The following is a 19,235-nucleotide window of genomic DNA, read 5'->3' on the forward strand; positions in this document are numbered from 1 at the left end:
TAAGATCTAATCTCAATTGTTAATCACTTTGGAGATTAGGGTGTGGATTTAGTCAACTCAAGCTTATAAAAGAAAGGCCATGCTATAAGGGAGAAGACACATCTAGTGAGCAAAAGACATTGACAAAAGGATATCTCAATGATTGAGTGGAGAAAGACTTCCATTCAAGTGTGAGAGATCCAGATCAGCCAAGCAGATCAAAGGAAAAATCTAGGGTTTGATCAGCTAGATCAAATCCACGTTCTTATTATATGTATTTTCCTTGATGGGCCATTATCCTAGGAAAGGAGCCCTTGTAAGTTATGAAGTTATTTGAATGAATAATTGATTTGAAGGGAAAAAAAATTGTACATTTGATTGTGAGATTGGTATTTAATTTGCTTCCACTGATTATAATTGTTAAAATTATAGCCATGTTTTTTATTCAATATATCTTATCTACTAGAAAGTAATTAACCAATTGCTAGGGTTAGGAAATTAATAGGTAAATAGGGGTCTTCGCTCTCATAGCATCATGGTATTACGATGGACAGACTCCCTCCATTCAAATACTCCCCAAGTGCATTCGACCATCTCTTACCAACAAGACGAGATAAATATAATCATCCATGAGAATATCTATAAGCAATTTGCACGGGTCACCTAGATAAACCCTCGAGGTGGGTTATGTTTGAAGTTGGCCTTCTATGCTAAGCACTTCATGGTCATGACCAATGGACTCATTCTTTGATCCCATTACACACTTCACCATTGGATGCACGCTCATTAAATCCCACAAGGCTAGTTCATAGTTGGCCCTCATCGATTTCCAATTGTGATTGACCATAAGACTAAGAAGCATTTAATCTTCTATTTCCCAATTTACTACAAGATCTAAGGATGGTTCCACTATCTTTTCAAAGATCTACAGATGCTTAGCAACTTCTATAGGTGCCCCAACTAGAGGTGTTCGGCTTTATACATGCAAGAGGCCCTCCATCTCTAAACTTCTATCCTCCGGCCACATTTACATCCTAGACCAGCTCCCACTCAACAAATCACTTCCTTTTTATGGCGCTTCTTACTAGGGGTAGCAAGCAGCAAACGGATAGAGTTGATACCAAATCAATGAGGAGATGGGGCATTATTTCTACCTGCTTGAGACTTAGCAGCACCGCCAAACCAAACAGCATATTAGTAGACAAACTAGTCGCTAAATAAGATCTTCCAAAGCACAAAACACGATCCTCCTTCCAAACAATGACATGACACTCACTACAGCTTCTCTTCCAACCCTTCTTCCAAACAGATATCCATTTTGAGTTTTCTTTATTCAGCCTCAAATGCTAGGAGAAATAGTTTTAATGGACCAAAGTAATCTCATACCATTGAAGCCATATATTTGAGACACACTTACTTTGTACATCTCTCTCCTAGACCACCTCTGCATTTTTGGAGTTTGTTAGCCTCCTATTGCAATAAGTTTCATATTTCATGATTGACTGTTTTACATGCCAAATATGTCATCTTGTCATGCTACAAGGTTCCATATTTCCAAGAAGTTCCATTTCGAAGAATTATACCATTTTTGAAGAGCTTTACAGATAAGGGAAAGCCAAACAGCTTAATCTTGGCTTCCCTAGGTTTAAATTGCTTGTTTTAGAAGATAGAGAATGAATATCTGTCCAAACAGCTTAAGCTTGGCAAATAAGTAGCTAGGTAGAGAAATGAAGGAGCCCAACTGCTTAATCTGGGCCCTTGGAAGAGATAAGGGTTGATTTAGATAGGAGGGCAGTTAAAAGAAAAGAAGACAATCAGCGTCTGCAAGTCTAAGTGCACCCATGCAAAAAGAAGAAAAAATTCTAGGTAAGTAGACTGGGTAAGTAGTTTTGTGGTTGCAGAATCAAGCTATGTGATCCATTTCATGTTTTCAAGTGTTATATCTATTCAGATCACAATTATGAGGCAGTTTTTCATTTGGAGGAGCTCAAGCGAGGCATGTCTAACCCCCCTTCTTCTTATTTCCCCAAATCATTCACTAACCTCCCCAAAGAGGTCAAGATCTGCTTGATATCTCTTAAGTTTCATCATCTGTCATATATTTGGCCTAAGTAAAGGTTTGCTTTGCTTAGGAGTACTCTTATTCACTCTATAAGTCATTTTTCCCTTTTAAAGTAGCCTAAGATCTCCAAACTTAGCGCTTTCTGGTCATTTTCATATTAACTTCTAAACATTATTATGTAAATCCCTATCTATTTTCCCTTCCCCTTACTAAAAAGCACTAAATAGCTCCCCTATGTACATATCCCCTCCCTCTAGTTGAAAGATAATCATGACTATACTTGGGAATTGCTAAGTTTGCCTGAAACCTAGCAAGAACCCTCGGTTTCCTCTCAAACCATCTTCTAAATGCATTAGGACTCATTCCTATGCATAAAATTCCCCTCCAAATGTATAAAATCCATCTTTGGTCGTGTTTTACCTTTCCCAAGGCATAAACCCCTTTTTTTTTGCCATAAACCCTTCACAAAGCACATAAAAACCCCTCTCAAGTGCCTTTGAACTCCTCCAAGGCGTGAAATTCCTTTTTTAGGTTATCGGACCCCTTCCAAGGCCTTAAAAACCCATATTACCCAAAGTTTTGACCCCCCCGCACATAAATAAATCAATCGAATATATAGCGGGCCCCCGCACATAAACCTGCCGCTAGCTCCGCACTCCGTCAACCCTCCGATCCGCCCTCCCAAATCCGACGGCTCTCGGCAATTTCAGAGCCGCCCCAACATTCGACGATTAGCCTCCGATAGGCTAGCGGTTTCCCCACCGTACAATGGACATGTGTCCGCCCTTGATTGCATCGGAGCTCCTCTGACAATTACCGCTCTTGTACAGAAGGCGGTCCGATGAAACCACAAATCGCCTTCTGTCTCTCCGCCCCCTGACGTCAACACCACGTCACCTCTGCGTCGACCCCCCACTACTACGTGTCACTGCCACCGCATCTGCCTCCGTCCCTACCCCGCCACCGTGTCTTGTGCCACGTCACCCTGTCGTACTGCCACGTCACTATCGTACCGGGACCCACCGCTGACGTCATCACCGAAAAAGGCGCGAAGGGCGAAAATCACAGCAAAGGATGCCCGGAATGAAAAACTGAGGCAGTTTTTGATGCGCGATTAGCGCTTACATCGCTAAGAAAAAATGATCAAAATGGAGGGCTTCTCATGGCTCGGCTACCTGCAAAACCCAAAAATTCGCGAGATGCAACAAGATTTCTTCATGTATGTTCATATTCAATCGGCCAGCGCCGATAGCATTCTAGAGGCCACGAAAAGCATTTGCAGCAGCCATTTTTGCCTTGAAAGGGCAGAAAAGGGGCGATTTGACAGTTTCAAGCACATCAAGGGAGAGAAAGTGGCCCGATTCAACTGTAAAAGAGTATCAGAGGAAAGATAAAGCCCAGATTAAATTAAAGAGTATCAGTGAAGTGGCAAAGAGTATTAGATCGGCAATATCAAAGCAGGTGAACATTAAAGGCCCCCAAGCAAAGTCAAAGAAAGCGGTGAAGCCATTTAAGGCTCTCAGATCACAGTTAATGCACATCAAACCACTCAAGAGCAGGGGATCAAAGCCCAAAGCACAGTTATGGCTAAATGAACAGCACAGAGCCATAAGGATAGATATTAACTCATTTTGATGCAGCTGCCTCCAGCGCAGCTCAAAAAGATATTTTCCTGCATTAATTTCAGGACAAGATTAGGTTAAAAGAACTCATTTCCCTCATACCTGTTTTAGGTCTGCTGTAGTAGATATTTTTGGATATTTTCTCTATACAAACCACCCTAATTCATTGTTTAAAGGGTTGGTTGGTTGATAATCCCCGTTCGAGACTTGCGCTGTATATTTTTGAGAGCTCTATAATCAAAGACTGCTGGAATGCTTTGGATGAAGAACTGACTGTTGTGTTATTTAATGGCCAAAGAGTGACTGTGGAATTCCTATGCTACTACATGGCTCAATAAGTGTTTTCCTACCTCTATTTACAGTTTTCATATGTTTATGCCACAATTGTGTTACCATCTAAATAGCAAGAAAGAAGAATAGCTTAGGTTTTGCTTGACTGCACCCTATCCTCAGTTCTTGTTATTTCTATATGTTTTCTTCAGAAATGGTTATGAATATGCATACTTAAATGATCATGTTTACCCTGTTTCTTTCACATGACTGTTATTTAGGAATTCTTGACTGCTCCTAGACAAACTTCCATTCACCTTCCCTCTCTGTTAGATAATGAAAGATTCTTAGTTGTCTTTCATCTCTGACCTTCATTCCATCTTTATTCCAGCTTGATATTGTTCTATGTGTAGCTATCCTGCTCTGTACTCCTCTTGTGACCAAGAAAACGCAACAACAAGCCCTAATCCATGACTCCATGCCCAATGGTTTGAACTTCTCACACTATGCATCCCAACTCTGCTTGAAAACATCTCCTTCCCACCAAAATCAAAACAAAACCCATGTACAAGATAACTAGCCTAAAATCAACCCAAAACAAAGATAAATTTTAAAGAGAGAGCCCTCTCTGACTGCAGGTAGGCTAGGACCTGCAACCCAAAGATTGGTTTGTGGTTACCTTGGTCGTATCCCTTAAGGAGCCAAGGGACAACCTGAGTGATAACATCATTGGCGACTCCGCTGGGGACCTTATTCAGAAAATTCCAAAAAACAAGTTAGAAGTTGGCTCCCAAGAAGAAAACACATAATACTAGGTCAAAACCAGACCCAAATCCACCAGCTGTTTTTGGAAATCCCAATTTAATCTCTAGAAACCTTAGCAACAAAAACAAGAAGAGTTTGTTGATTCTAGTCCTGAAACAGTTCAGCCAAGCTGTTTTCCAACCACTGTTAAAGTTTTGTTTCGTTCAACCCCTACTTCCCCTTGTTCATCATCCACCTCTCCAAGCACCCTTTCCACACCTCCATTCACTGCACATACTACCACTACCACCACTGTTATTACAGCTCTTCCAGTTGTTCCACTTATCCCTGTAAATCTGGCTAACAGATATGCACCTTTACAGTTACCTACAAATCCAGGGGCTATGCCTCAGGATTATCAAACTAAAATCACATACTTTGATGGTACTGGTTCTGGCACAGCCCTGCAACATACCAAGAAAATGCAGGACTATTTTGAGAGTTATGACATAGATGATGATAGTGTAAGAATGAAGATTTTTGTCCAAAGTTTAACAGGAGATGTAAGGCCCTGGTTTAGAGCTCTTACTACAAATTCTATAGCCAACCCAGAGGCCCTTTACCAAACATTTCTTAACAGATGGGAGAAGAAGAAGGACCCTCTGCACATATTATCCGAGTATGACACTATCAAAAGAGGCCCTCAAGAAGTTGTCTTAGACTATTGTGCCAGGTTTAACAATGTTTACAACGCTATTCCACAAAACCTTAGACCTCCACCTGATCTTGCTTTATACAAATTCCCTGATGGATTTGATTCAGACATGGCTTATCAGTTAAGGGAAAGAGCCCCTCAAACCTTAGCAGACATGCAGAATGTAGCTGTTAGTGTGGAGGCAAATCTGATTGCCAAGCGAAATAGAGCAAGAGCTGAGAGAAGAACCACTTTCAAAGATGAACCTTCAGCCTTTGAGCAAAAATTGGACACAATCATCAAAGGCATGGACAGCTTTGAAAATAGAATGGGAACTATTGAAAGAAAAGCCTCATGGGAAGGACAACAAAACAATCCTATCAGAAATCCAAACTTTAGAAAAAATCAGAACCCAAACGTTGGAAGGGCAAGTCCTGACCATGATATAAGACCTCCTTTTCATGAAAACTATGCTGAAGCATCCACATCTAGTGAGCAAATAGAGGACACTCACATAAACTTGATGGGTTTGAAAAGTGAACAACAAGTATTTCTAACCCAAGAAGACCAAGATGACCATGATATAAATCAATTTCAGACCAAGTCTGGAGAGTCATTTGACTTCAAACAAGGCTATGATTCAACTGTCTACGAAGTCCATAAACAATACAAATTGAGAACAAGAACCATTGATGTGTCTGATCCCATCAAGCCAAAGGATGCCAAGCAAGCTAAGAAAGTAAAGGACAAGGCCGCTATCACAGAACCTGCTGACAAAACAGACCCAAAATTAAAGGAAGTGACCATAGAGGATGTATCTGACATGCAGCCCTCTAATAACCAGCCTTTTGTATCATTTCCCTCAAAAGACAATGTAAATAGCACTCCTCAAAGCCTTCCCAAAACAGAACAATCTCAAGAAGTCACTCATAACCAAGAGAAGATCACTGAAGATACAATTGAAAAGGGAAAATCTACCAGTCACAATACTAAAACACAGTCAGAAAAACCATTTGATTTAGAAGCAGAAATTGGTAAATTAAAGATATCTATTCCTCTCTCTGAGCTTGCCAAACATGATGTGTACAGACAGCAAATCAAAAGATCACTGCAAATGCTAGAGAACAGGGATGATGTTAATGTCTTAGATAATCAACCTGAATTACTGTTTGGTCCTGAAGTCAATAGTAAATCAGGACATGGAGCTGCTCTACCCTTTTATGTTAGTTTGCACATTCATGATAAAGTGTTGCACAATGCTATGTTTGATTCAGGTGCTTCACACAATCTAATGCCCAAAGCTGTAATGGAGAAGCTAAACCTTGATGTCACTAGACCCTACAAAGACTTATTCTCATTTGATTCTAGTCAGGTCGAGTGTTTAGGCTTAATCAAAGACCTTTGTGTGTCTTTAGTCCAATTTCCCAACAAAACGATCCTAATGGACGTGGTGGTTGCTGACATTCCACCAAAGTATGGCATGCTCTTATCAAGATCTTGGGGAGCAAAACTCCAAGGATCTCTCCAACTAGACCTCTCCTATGCCACTATTTCAGTCTTTGGGCAACCAAAGAGACTATATAGAGAAACACTGATGAAGTATGTGGTAAGTAGTGAGGAAAAACCCCAAAACTTTCCCATTTACTCAATCCATTCGGATATGGATTCCTTTATATTGTTCAATGATGATAGCTGCTCTCCCACTGATGAGAAGCCTTTGCCTTTAGAACAAGAAACATGCATCAATCAAGAGTCGGTTGCCCATACCTGTGAAACTGTTAAAACAATTAGTGCAACTAGCATACAAGAAGAACCACATGAAGCACAAAACCTAGGTCCGCCCAATCCTAAAATGACTGAAACTCTTAATACTAACCACAAGCAAGAAATCACATGGTATTTAGAGTTTGATGGTTCTGTTAATAAGCTAGGAGCAGGGGCAGGAATATGGATTCACAATACACATAACAGCCATGCAGAGGGTCATGCTTACAAACTAAACTTCAAATGCACCAACAACATGGCAGAGTATGAGGCTCTCTTTTTAGGCCTTAAACTGCTCAAAGCTCTAGGAGCTGCAAAAGTGTCCATTCTAGGTGACTCCGATTTGATCATTCAACAGATGAAAGGTAACTTTGTTACTAATGACAATAGGCTAAGAGCTTATAGGTCTGCTACCACAGAAATACTCAATTCCTTCACCGAATCCAAGCTTGCTAAGATTTCTAGAAACCATAACATGCATGCTCATAGTCTAGCTACTTTCGCTAGCACTTGCAAGCTGCCCTTTGAGCCCAATTACCACTTTACTGCTGAGATAAAGCACAGGCCCGTTGTCCCTAACAATATCAAAGATTGTCAAGTGTTTGAGGATGATGCTCAAATTCACAATTTTCTTACCTTACAGCAAGAATTCTCAAGCTCAAGCATTGATGAAGATGCCATGAATGACCCACAACAGCAAATGAGCCAAAATGAGCAAACTATAACAGCTGAAGCAGCAAATCAAATGTTGCACCCAACCATTTTTTATGAGAAAAACATGCAAGAGCTGAGGCAAATGCATTTAGATGAAATAGCTGAAGCAGAGACCGAAATGATTGATTTAAAAGACAATTTTCTACCTGCTGGCCTCACTCCATTAGAAGACATATTTGATTCAAACGATGTCCCCAAAAAGCCAAAGATGCAGCCCTTAAACGCTTGCTGTGGAACACTGTAATATTGGGCCAACAGAGAAGCCCAAAATGATTAAACTGTCCAAGTCTTTGCCTCCCGATCAAAAACCAAAATATGTTGATTTATTTAAAGAGTTTCAAGATGTATTTGCCTGGAGTTATGAGGACCTTAAGTCCTATGACACCTCTGTTATTCAACATACCATTCCCTTAAAGCCAAATCAAAAGCCCTTCAAACAGAAACTGAGGAGAATCAATCCTGTGCTTCTCCCTTTGATTGAGAAAGAAGTGAAAAGAATGTTTGAGGCTGGTATCATAGCACCCATTAGATTTTCAGAATGGGTATCCAATCTTGTTCCCACAAGGAAGAAAATAGGGGAGATTAGACTATGTGTGGACCTAAGAAATCTGAACCAAGTCTCCCTTAAAGATCACTACCCACTGCCAAAAATGGACCACATTCTACAAAGAGTAGTGGGGTCTTCAAGAATTTCTTTGCTAGATGGCTTTTCAGGTTTTAATCAAATACTTGTTCACCCAGATGACCAAGACAAGACAGCCTTTACAACACCGTGGGGAACATTTAAGTATGTGAAGATGCCTTTCAGACTAAAGAATGCAGGTGCTACCTTTCAAAGGGCCATGGACATTGCATTTGCCAAGGAAATCCATGATTTCCTAGTGGTTTACTTTGATGACCTTACTCCTTTCTCAAAATATGATCAAGAGCACCTAAAACATTTAAGACAAGTGTTCCTAACCTGTAGGAAATATGGCATTTCCTTAAATCCTAAGAAGTCTTTATTTGGCCTTGAAGAAGGCAAATTATTAGGCCATATCATTTCAAAAGATGGGATTAGAATTGATCCTGAAAGAATTCAAGCCATCCTTCAAATCCCTTATCCAAGAAACATCAAAGAGTTGCAAGCATTCCTAGGAAAGATCAATTTCCTAAGGAGATTTATTCCAAACTTGGCCGAGCTTATACGAATGCGAAATAAAATGTTAAAGAAGGATTCCAAGGTAAAATGGACTTTAGAAGCCAGGCAAGCCTTTGAGGGCATAAAATCTGCCTTAACCCAAGCCCCAGTCCTCACAAGTCCTCAATTTGATAAAGATTTCATCATTTTTTCATTTGCATCTGAACACACCATTGTTGTTGTTCTTTTGCAGAAAGATGATCAGGGAAATGAAAAGCCAATTGCATTTTTCAACCGAGCCCTTAGAGATGCACCCTTGAAGTACCAAATCATGGAGAAGCAAGCATATGCCCTTGTTAAAGCAATCAAAGATTTCAGAATTTACATTTTATATTCACATGTGATTGCTTATGTACCAAATGTTGTTGTAAAAGACATATTAACTCAAGAGGGCATAGAAGGCAAAAGAGGCAAATGGATTGCCAATATCCTTGAGTATGACATTGAGATAAAACCCACTAAGCTGATAAAGGGACAAGGTTTAGCCAAACTGATGTCCGAAACCAATTTTCAAGCCTTAGACATTAATCAACTGGACAATGAAACGGAGCTGGCGACTCCATAGATCAGTCAAACTTTTTTACAATCCCCATGGTATGCTGATATATGTTTTATATTGTTAAAGCTGTGTGCTCCTCTAGGGTTGTCCAGAACCAAAAAGAGATTTTTAAAGATGAAAGCATCAAAGTTTTGTGTCTTAAATAGTGCCCTGTTTTGGAAAAATCATGAAGGAATATTGTTGAATTGTCTAACTATGAATGAAACTGACCGTGTCATGAAAGAATTCCATGCAGGGGACTGTGGAGGGCACTTATATTGGAAGTCCACTACTGATAAGATACTAAGGGTTGGTTTCTATTGGCCCTCATTGTTTGCTGATGTGAGAAAGTTTGTTGTTTCATGCCACAAATGCCAAATCTTTGAAGGCAAAAGAAAGCTTCTGCCCATACCCCTTAAGCCCATTTCAACCGAGAAGCCTTTTCAACAATGGGGTCTTGACTTCATTGGAGAAATCCATCCATCCTCTTCTGGCCAGCACAAGTAGATTCTAACAGCCACAGATTACTTTACCAAGTGGATTGAAGCCATCCCATGTAGGCAAGCCAATGACTCCACCATCATCCAATTCCTTGAAACCAACATTTTGTCCAGATTTGGCTGTCCTGAGAAGATCATTACAGATAAGGCTGCTGCCTTCAAATCCAAGAAAATGATCAGTTTTTGCCACAAATTCCACATTACCTTAGGTCACTCCACAGCCTATTACCCTCAAGGTAATGGCTTGGCCGAATCATCCAACAAGAGTCTGATTGGCATCATTAAGAAAGTCTTGGAGGAGAGCAAGAAGAACTGGCACAAAAAGCTTGTAAATGCCCTATGGGTAGACAGATTGTCAACCAAGAGATCCATTGGGATGAGCCCATATGAGTTAGTCTATGACATGGAGGCCAAGTTCCCCTCTTCTTTAGGAAACCCTATTATCAAATTGCTGCAAGAGATGCAGGCAGAGCCAAATGATATCCAAAGAAGAATAAACCAAACCATCCATTTGCAGCAAACAAGAGAGCAAGTGTACGACAGAGCTCAGATTTTACAAGAGAAGCTCAAGAAAATGTTTGACAAAAGAAACAAGGCTGAAGATTTCTACATAGGCAACAAAGTCTTGAGATGGGATTCAAGAAGAGAGGACAAAGGAAAGCATGGCAAGTTTGATTTCCTGTGGAAAGGCCCCTTTATTATTTTTGTTGTTCAAGGCAACAACACATATTTTCTGAAGAGTTTGGATGGCAGCACAGCTGAAGAAGGCCTTGTCAATGGCCGAATGCTAAAGCACTATCATGATCCCATTTGTTGAACGCAGCACAGCTTTGTATACTATCTGTACATTAATATTTGTATTTTTAGCACTTTTTATTATAGCAGGCCAATAAGAGGGAACAACACAGCAAATTTTGAAGGAAAGATCGTGGGAAGCTCTATTTCAGATCTCTGTTTTTGAAATAATTCCAAAGAAGTGCCAAGCAAATTTCAATATGTTTACAAGCACCCAAAAGGAAAGAAGCAGAGCTGTAATTTTTCTGCAATTCAGCTCAAAAGGATACTGCATATCAGCTTATAAGAATTCAGTCAAAGGCATTAAAAAGAAGGAGAATTTCAATTTACAGCAACAATTGAAGATCAAGGCATTCTGACCTGTTGTTCTTGGCCTTTCATTTTGAAAAACCATCCCCAAGTGGAGCCACTATTAGCCTCCTATTGCAATAGGTTTCATATTTCATGATTGACTGTTTTACATGCCAAATATGTAATCTTGTCATGCTGCAAGGTTCCATATTTCCAAGAAGTTCCATTTTGAAGAATTATACCATTTTTGAAAAGCTTTACAGATAAGGGAAAGCCAAACAGCTTAATCTTGGCTTCCCTAGGTTTAAATTGCTTGTTTTAGAAGATAGAGAATGAATATCTGGCCAAACAGCTTAAGCTTGGCAGATAAGTAGCTAGGTAGAGAAATGAAGAAGCCCAACTGCTTAATCTGGGCCCTTGGAAGAGATAAGGGTTGATTTAAATAGGTGGGCAGTTAAAAGAAAAGAAGACAATCAGCGTCTGCAAGTCTAAGTGCACCCATGCAAAAAGAAGAAAAAATTCTAGGTAAGTAGGCTGGGTAAGTAGTTTTGTGGTTGCAGAATCAAGCTATGTGATCCATTTCATGTTTTCAAGTGTTATATCTATTCAGATCACAATTATGAGGCAGTTTTTCATTTGGAGGAGCTCAAGCGAGGCATGTCTAACCCCCCCTTCTTCTTATTTCCCCAAATCATTCACTAACCTCCCCAAAGAGGTCAAGATCTGCTTGATATCTCTTAAGTTTCATCATTTGTCATATCTTTGGCCTAAGTTAAGGTTTGCTTTGCTTAGGAGTACTCTTATTCACTCTACAAGTCATTTTTCCCTTTTAAAGTAGCCTAAGATCTCCAAACTTAGTGCTTTCTGGTCATTTTCATATTAATTTCTAACATTATTATGTAAATCCTTATCTATTTTCCCTTTCCCTTACTAAAAAGCACTAAATAGCTCCCCTATGTACATATCCCCTCCCTCTAGTTGAAAGATAATCATGACTATACTTGGGAATTGCTAAGTTTGCCTGAAACCTAGCAAGAACCCTTGGTTGCCTCTCAAACCATCTTCTAAATGCATTAGGACTCATTCCTATGCATAAAATTCCCCTCCAAATGTATAAAATCCATCTTTGGTCGTGCTTTACCTTTCCCAAGGCATAAACCCCTTTTTTTTGGCCATAAACCCTTCACAAAGCACATAAAAACCCCTCTCAAGTGCCTTTGAACTCCTCCAAGGCGTGAAATTCCTTTTTTAGGTTATCGGACCCCTTCCGAGGCCTTAAAAACCCATATTACCCAAAGTTTTGACCCCTCTGTACATAAATAAATCAATCGAATATACAATGGGCCCCCGCACATAAACCTGCCGCCAGCTCCACATTCTGTCAGCCCTCCGATCCGCCCTCCCAGATCCGACTGCTCTCGGCGATTTCGGAGCCGCCACGACATTCGACGGTTAGCCTCCGTTAGGCTAGGGGTTTCCCCACCGTACAATGGACGCGTGTCCGCCCTTGATTGCATCGGAGCTCCTCTGACAATTACCGTTCTCGTACAGAAGGCGGTTCGATGAAACCACAAACCGCCTTCTGTCTCTCCGCCAGCTCCACACTCTGTCAGCCCTCCGATCCGCCCTCCCAGATCCGACTGCTCTCAGCGATTTCGGAGCCGCCACGACATTCGACGGTTAGCTTCCATTAGGGTAGGGGTTTCCCCACCGTACAATGGACGCGTGTCCGCCCTTGATTGCATCGGAGCTCCTCTGACAATTACCGCTCTCGTACAGAAGGCGGTCTGATGAAACCACAAACCGCCTTTTGTCTCTCCGCCCCCTGACGTCAGCACCACGTCAGTGCTACGTCACCTCTGCGTCGACCCCCCACTGCTACGTGTCACTGCCACCGCATCTGCCTCCGTCCCTACCCCGCCACCGTGTCTTGTGCCACATCACCCTGTCGTACTGCCACGTCACTGCCGTACCGGGACCCACCGCTGACGTCATCACCGAAAAGGGCGCGAAGGGCGAAAATTGCAGCAAAGGAAGCCCGAAATGAAAAAGTGAGGCAGTTTTTGATGCGCGATTAGCGCTCACATCGCTAAGAGAAAATGATCAAAATGGAGGGCTTCTCATGGCTCGGCTACCTGCAAAACCCAAAAATTCGCGAGATGCAACAAGATTTCTTCATGTATGTTCATATTCAATCAGCCAGCGCCGATAGCATTCTAGAAGCCACGAAAAGCATTTGCAGCAGCCATTTTTGCCTTGAAAGGGCAGAAAAGGGGCGATTTGACAGTTTCAAGTACATCAAGGGAGAGAAAGTGGTCCAATTCAACTGTAAAAGACTATCAGAGGAAAGATAAAGCCCAGATTAAATTAAAGAGTATTAGTGAAGCGGCAAAGAGTATCAGATCGGCAATACCAAAGCAGGTGAACATTAAAGGCCCCCAAGCAAAGTCAAAGAAAGCGGTGAAGCCATTTAAGGCTCTCAGATCACAGTTAATGCACATCAAAACCACTCAAGAGCAGGGGATCAAAGCCCAAAGCACAGGTATGGCTAAATGAACAGTAGATATTAACTCATTTTGATGCAGCTGCCTCCAGCGCAGCTCAAAAAGATATTTTCCTGCATTAATTTCAGGACAAGATTAGGTTAAAAGAACTCATTTCCCTCATACCTATTTTAGGTCTGTTGTAGTAGATATTTTTGGATATTTTCTCTATATAAACCACCCTAATTCATTGTTTAAAGGGTTGGTTGGTTGATAATCCTCATTCGAGACTTGCGCTGTATATTTTTTGAGAACTCTATAATCAAAGACTGCTGGAATGCTTTGGATGAAGAACTGACTGTTGTGTTATTTAATGGCCAAAGAGTGACTGTGGAATTCCTGTGCTACTACATGGCTCAATAAGTGTTTTCCTAACTCTGTTTACTCTTTTCATATGTTTATGCCACAATTGTGTTACCATCTAAATAGCAAGAAAGAAGAATAGCTTAGGTTTTGCTTGACTACACCCTATGCTCAGTTCTTGTTATTTCTATATGTTTTCTTCAGAAATGGTTATGAATATGCATACTTAAATGATCATGTTTACCCTGTTTCTTTTACATATGGTTGTTATGTAGAAATTCTTGACTACTCCTAGACAAACTTTCATTCACCTTCCCTCTCCGTTAGATAATGAAAGATTCTTAGTTGCCTTTCATCTCTGACCTTCATTCCATCTTTATTCCAGCTTGATATTGTTCTATGTGTAGCTATCCTGCTCTGTACTCCTCTTATGACCAAGAAAACGCAACAGCAAGCCCTAATCCATGACTCCCTGCCCAATGGTTTGAACTTCTCACACTATGCATCCCAACTCTGCTTGAAAACATCTCCTTCCCACCAAAATCAAAACAAAACCCATGTACACCATAACTAGCCTAAAATCAACCCAAAACAAAGATAAATTTTAAAGAGAGAGCCCTCTCTGACTGCAGGTAGGCTAGGACCTGCAGCCCAAAGATTGGTTTGTGGTTACCTCGACCGTATCCCTTAAGGAGCCAAGGGACAACCTGAGTGATAACAGAGTTCACTCAAAACGTTTTAGATTTGGGATTTTACTTTTGACCTCTTGCTTTTTCATAGGAGCCACTTTAACACCCTTGCTTTTCATGGACATCATTGTACCTAATAGTCCCATTGACCAACTTCAGTGGTCATTTGTTGAACATTAATACATTTATCTTATCTTATCTAATCCTAAGTATTTGCCCAAAAAAGGGGGCCTTGATACTGTTCAGAAATTCAATTTAAATAAAATCAACCTGCTGCAAAATTCAAAAAGGAACACTAGAAATCAAGGGTAAAAAAAAAGTCACAAGGCAACGACAACTCGAAAGAGAGCCACCAATGGTTATTTAACTATTGAATTGAAGTGCAATTATCTGCTTCCATTTTCATGATGTCGACTCAAAGCTCATAACACATTTCAGTCAAAAATCATAACACATTATCGAAGAAGAACAATTTCACCAACCCTAATCATTGCGCAATACGCCATCCTTGTTGTAAGTCTTTCCCATTAAACAAATCATGACTACTAGAAAAATATGCGACATATTAAAGAAAGATTAAGTCAACCAGTTGAGGACATTAATAAGTCATCAAACTAAGCCATTAGGATATGATATCAAGGTTGAGAGACAAAACAGTAAACACTCATTATAGACCCTGTCACGAGAACAAGGAACATCAGGTGCATTTTCAATGGTTATAGGTTCCTGCACCTTGAATTTATAGACAATGTTGCAAACATTGGCATTGGGATCAAATTGGCAAGGGTCCAAAAAACCAAAATATCATAAAATATCAATAAAAATCGGCAAACATCAGCAAATTAAGATGCCACCAAAACAGTAAACACTCATTATAGACCTATCACAAGAACAAGGAACATCAAGTGCATTTTCAATGGTTATAGCTTCCTGTACCTTGAATTTATAGACAATGTTGCAAACATCGGCATTGGGATAAAATTGGCAAGGGTCCAAAAAACCAAAATATCGTAAAAAAAAGAGAAAAATATCTATAAAAATTGGCAAACATCGGCAAAATTAAGATGCCACCAAAATATCGGAAAACATCGGATAGACCAAAAAATCATGATTTTGGGATTTTATCGTGATAAAATCAAGATGTTTGCAATACTGATAGTCATTATGCCACATAGGTTGTGTTGTGGTTAAAGTCAGATAATAGTTGTAAATGGTGTTGTGACAAAATTCATTCAACCAAGCAGGAATACAAGCCATAATTTTGAAACAACTAGCCACAATTAAATATCTACTTCTTGTCATTACCATCATCATAAGTATCTAGGATGCATGGGAGTTGACCTCTTTATTAATCAAAACCTATAGTCAAAGTTTTCAATCCAAGTATTAAAACAAAAGGATAAATTAAAAGGGGCTAAGAAAAATATAATATAAAATCAAGGTGTTATTTAATTCACGAGAAGAAAAAAGGATTAATTAATTATAGTATTTTTGCAAAAAATTGACCGAAGGTTAATGCAATAAGGATAACAGCATTAAAATATTGTGTTCCAAGTTCATATTGATTATAAATGTAACCCCCTTTATATGTTAAGCTTAATATCATTAAGCCTAGAAACAAGGAAATTAAATAAATAAACGCATATAACAAAAAAATATTGGTACATTTCAAACAAAGTGTCGAGTCTCAAGTGTTTAGGCATATCAAGAAAGTCATTAAAGTGTGTCAGTTTCATGGACTCTTAATTTTGTGTACCCACTAATTATCAAAGAAGACAGCAGCAAACAATGAATTCCATATATAAGTGAGAATTGGGATTACATGTCCCAGCAAAATGGGGTTCGAGTATATGAAGTTTTTAAAAAAAATGTGATCATTTTTGTCCAATGTGTGGTATATCATTTATTATGAAAGAGTATCAAGCTGATCCACAAAAACAAATAAAAATGGATTAGCAAAACATCAACAAAAAATAAAATATTAGAGGACAAACTAGTTAAACAAGGAGAAAAATAAAATGATCTCGAAAATATAATTGGAGATGAATTATTAGAAAAAGATGAAAAATTTTCTCACCTAAACATAAGTCAAAAAATATTTGGACAAATCAAGAACTCAAAGAATATGAAGCAATGCAATCAAAAATTAGAACAACAGAATCAAGATCTCGAGATGAAATTATCAGAAAAAGATGAAGAAAGTTTTCGCACAAGGAATCTCAATCAATGGTTGCTTGAACAAATTAAAGGGTTCAAAAAGATAAGCCAATGAAAAATGAAGAATTTGCATGCTTAAGGATCAGGATCAAATCTTACACAAATTAAAAAACTAAAGAATGATAAGAAACTGGTACATAACAAGTTAGAACAACTTACCAAGAAAGAAGTATTGATTAATAAAGAAACATTGTCCGAATCTATGTAACTAGAGAAGTCTTTGGGTGTAAAATTTCAAATTGTGGAGAAGGGAACCAATACAAATCCAATCAACTTCACAGCTCAAGAAGATGCAAACCCAGTTGAAGTAAGGATATATTTAGATGTTGAAGTACAAACAATGGAAAATCCAAGTGTACTTACTAATAGAAATTTAGTGATCAAAAAAGGACTCAGGTATATGAAGAAGACATAATACCAAAAGTTAATCAAAAAAACACTACAAGTGTTAGAAGAAAAGATCAAGTTACAAAGCAACCTAATCAACATCTTAATCACAAAAGTCAATACCTTAACCAATCAATGTATCAACGTCACTCTAATCAAACAGAATTGGCCTATATTCCAAAGAATACTGATGTATGTACAGTTGAATCTCAAAATAAAAGTTCATCTCGAGAATCCTATAAGCACAATGTTCCACAAAAAAACAAATTAGGGCAGTAAGACCACCTTACAATTCGATAATTCTGCTCAATTCTTAGAAGATCATTTCGTCTCATATCCTCAACCATCACCAACTCAAGAATGAAGAACCATGGGAAAGCAGTTCTAGTCAAAAGAAAGGCATAACTTTCTTATGCTTTCATGATAAAGCATTTCTAAAAGGGAAGGAATTGTAATAAACACAAATAAATAACAACAACAAGAACAATCCCCCGATCGGGGTGGACAGAAGGATGAAGCGTGGGATTATGATGGAGGTAGGAAGGTGGCAATACAGCCCACCTCTCAATTTAATCATCCCACAGGACGCTGAGACGGCTTGTAGGTATGATAGAAACCCGAGGCGAGGAGGCGGCAGAATAATGAAGGAAGAAGGAGTAGGGATCGGCGGCGTTCAGATGATGGGACGTCGGGTAAGTGGCAACAGAACAATAAAAGTAGGTAAGGGCAGAGCGGAAGGCAGTATGATGCGAAGGAGGACGACGAAGGAAGTGAGCAGCTGGCAGGTAATCCCTGCTATTCATTTCAGAAAGCGGCAGAAGGCAATGGCAGGGAGAATGAGAAGGGTTGCAGTCGACGGGAATAAGACAGGCAGGCAGATGAGACAGGATAAAGGCATGCAAGGATCACAGGCCAACACAGAGAAGGGTCAGTTGGAGACAGAAAATCTGAGGGCCTGGGAGGAAGAGAGACCCCCTGCGCATAAAGACCAATTTCTTTCCAGGAAAGGAGGAGTGGGGATGGCCAAAACGCCTGAGAAAGAGCAACAGGGAGAAGAAATAGATCGGGATAGGAAAGTCAAGGAGTCTGGCAGAGAGGAATTTACAGAGAACATCTCATTCGAGGTTGGGCAGGGGAGCCAGGCAGCTACCAGGGGCAGACAGCTTCGCTCAGGCAGAGGAACAGGTCGCAGGGGCAGAGGGAGAGCACGACAACCCGGCAATCAAGATTTTAAAGCACCTTCGCCAGCTCGACAGAGACAGGGACGAAAAACAATGAAGCGTATGGTGCAGGAGGCAGAGAAGGCCTATAAAGAAGGCACCGACGCAGACATACGCAGACTCATTCAGGAATTGGAGAATAATGCCATGCAGGATGATTCGGACCCAGAGATGGAGGATTGGGGTCACCTGATCCCTGACCCAGGCAATACAAGGGGACGCATGTCCTTATACAAACAGGCCCTTCATGTATACTGGGTGGTGAAGCGGTTATTGGCGAAAGCAATGGAGCAGGTAGCAGTGGAGATGGCAGAAATGGCTCAAGGAATACCAAATCTGAGGAGGGAGATGAAAAACCTCCAAATTACTTTGCTGATGCAGGACAGTAAGCTGGAGGATATACAACAACAACTGAAGAAGATAGCAAAAGCGGCCCGAGAAGAGATCAAGCCTAAGATCATGGTAGACTAAACCTTCCAGATTATGAAAATGGTTTTCTTTGTTAGTCCTCTGAGAACTAGTTCTCCTTTTTGCTCTGTTTCAAGTAGATTATGTCGATAGGAAACCAGATCAGCTATTTTGAAAATGAAGTGTATTTGGAATGGATTTGCAGACTTAGCCTTTTTTGTTTTTGGTCGGTGCATAAAGCCTTAAGGTGGCCAACAGACCCGATTTCCCTTCTGGGCAGGTTGAGATCACCAAACTTATGTATTTTTTTCAACC

The 19,235-nt window shown here is 40.0% G+C and overlaps 1 protein-coding gene across 1 annotated transcript in view; it reads right to left on the bottom strand.

Moving 5' to 3' along the window:
- Positions 1-19,235, bottom strand: part of LOC149155753 (uncharacterized protein At4g37920-like) — a 147,598-nt gene that overhangs the window by 74,713 nt on the left and 53,650 nt on the right. The gene's annotated exons all lie outside the window — the stretch shown is intronic.

This window comes from Pinus tabuliformis, chromosome 9, assembly GCF_031772625.1.
Source record: "Pinus tabuliformis cultivar Carrire ecotype Pingquan chromosome 9, CPIR1, whole genome shotgun sequence".
NCBI lineage: Eukaryota > Viridiplantae > Streptophyta > Pinopsida > Pinales > Pinaceae > Pinus > Pinus tabuliformis.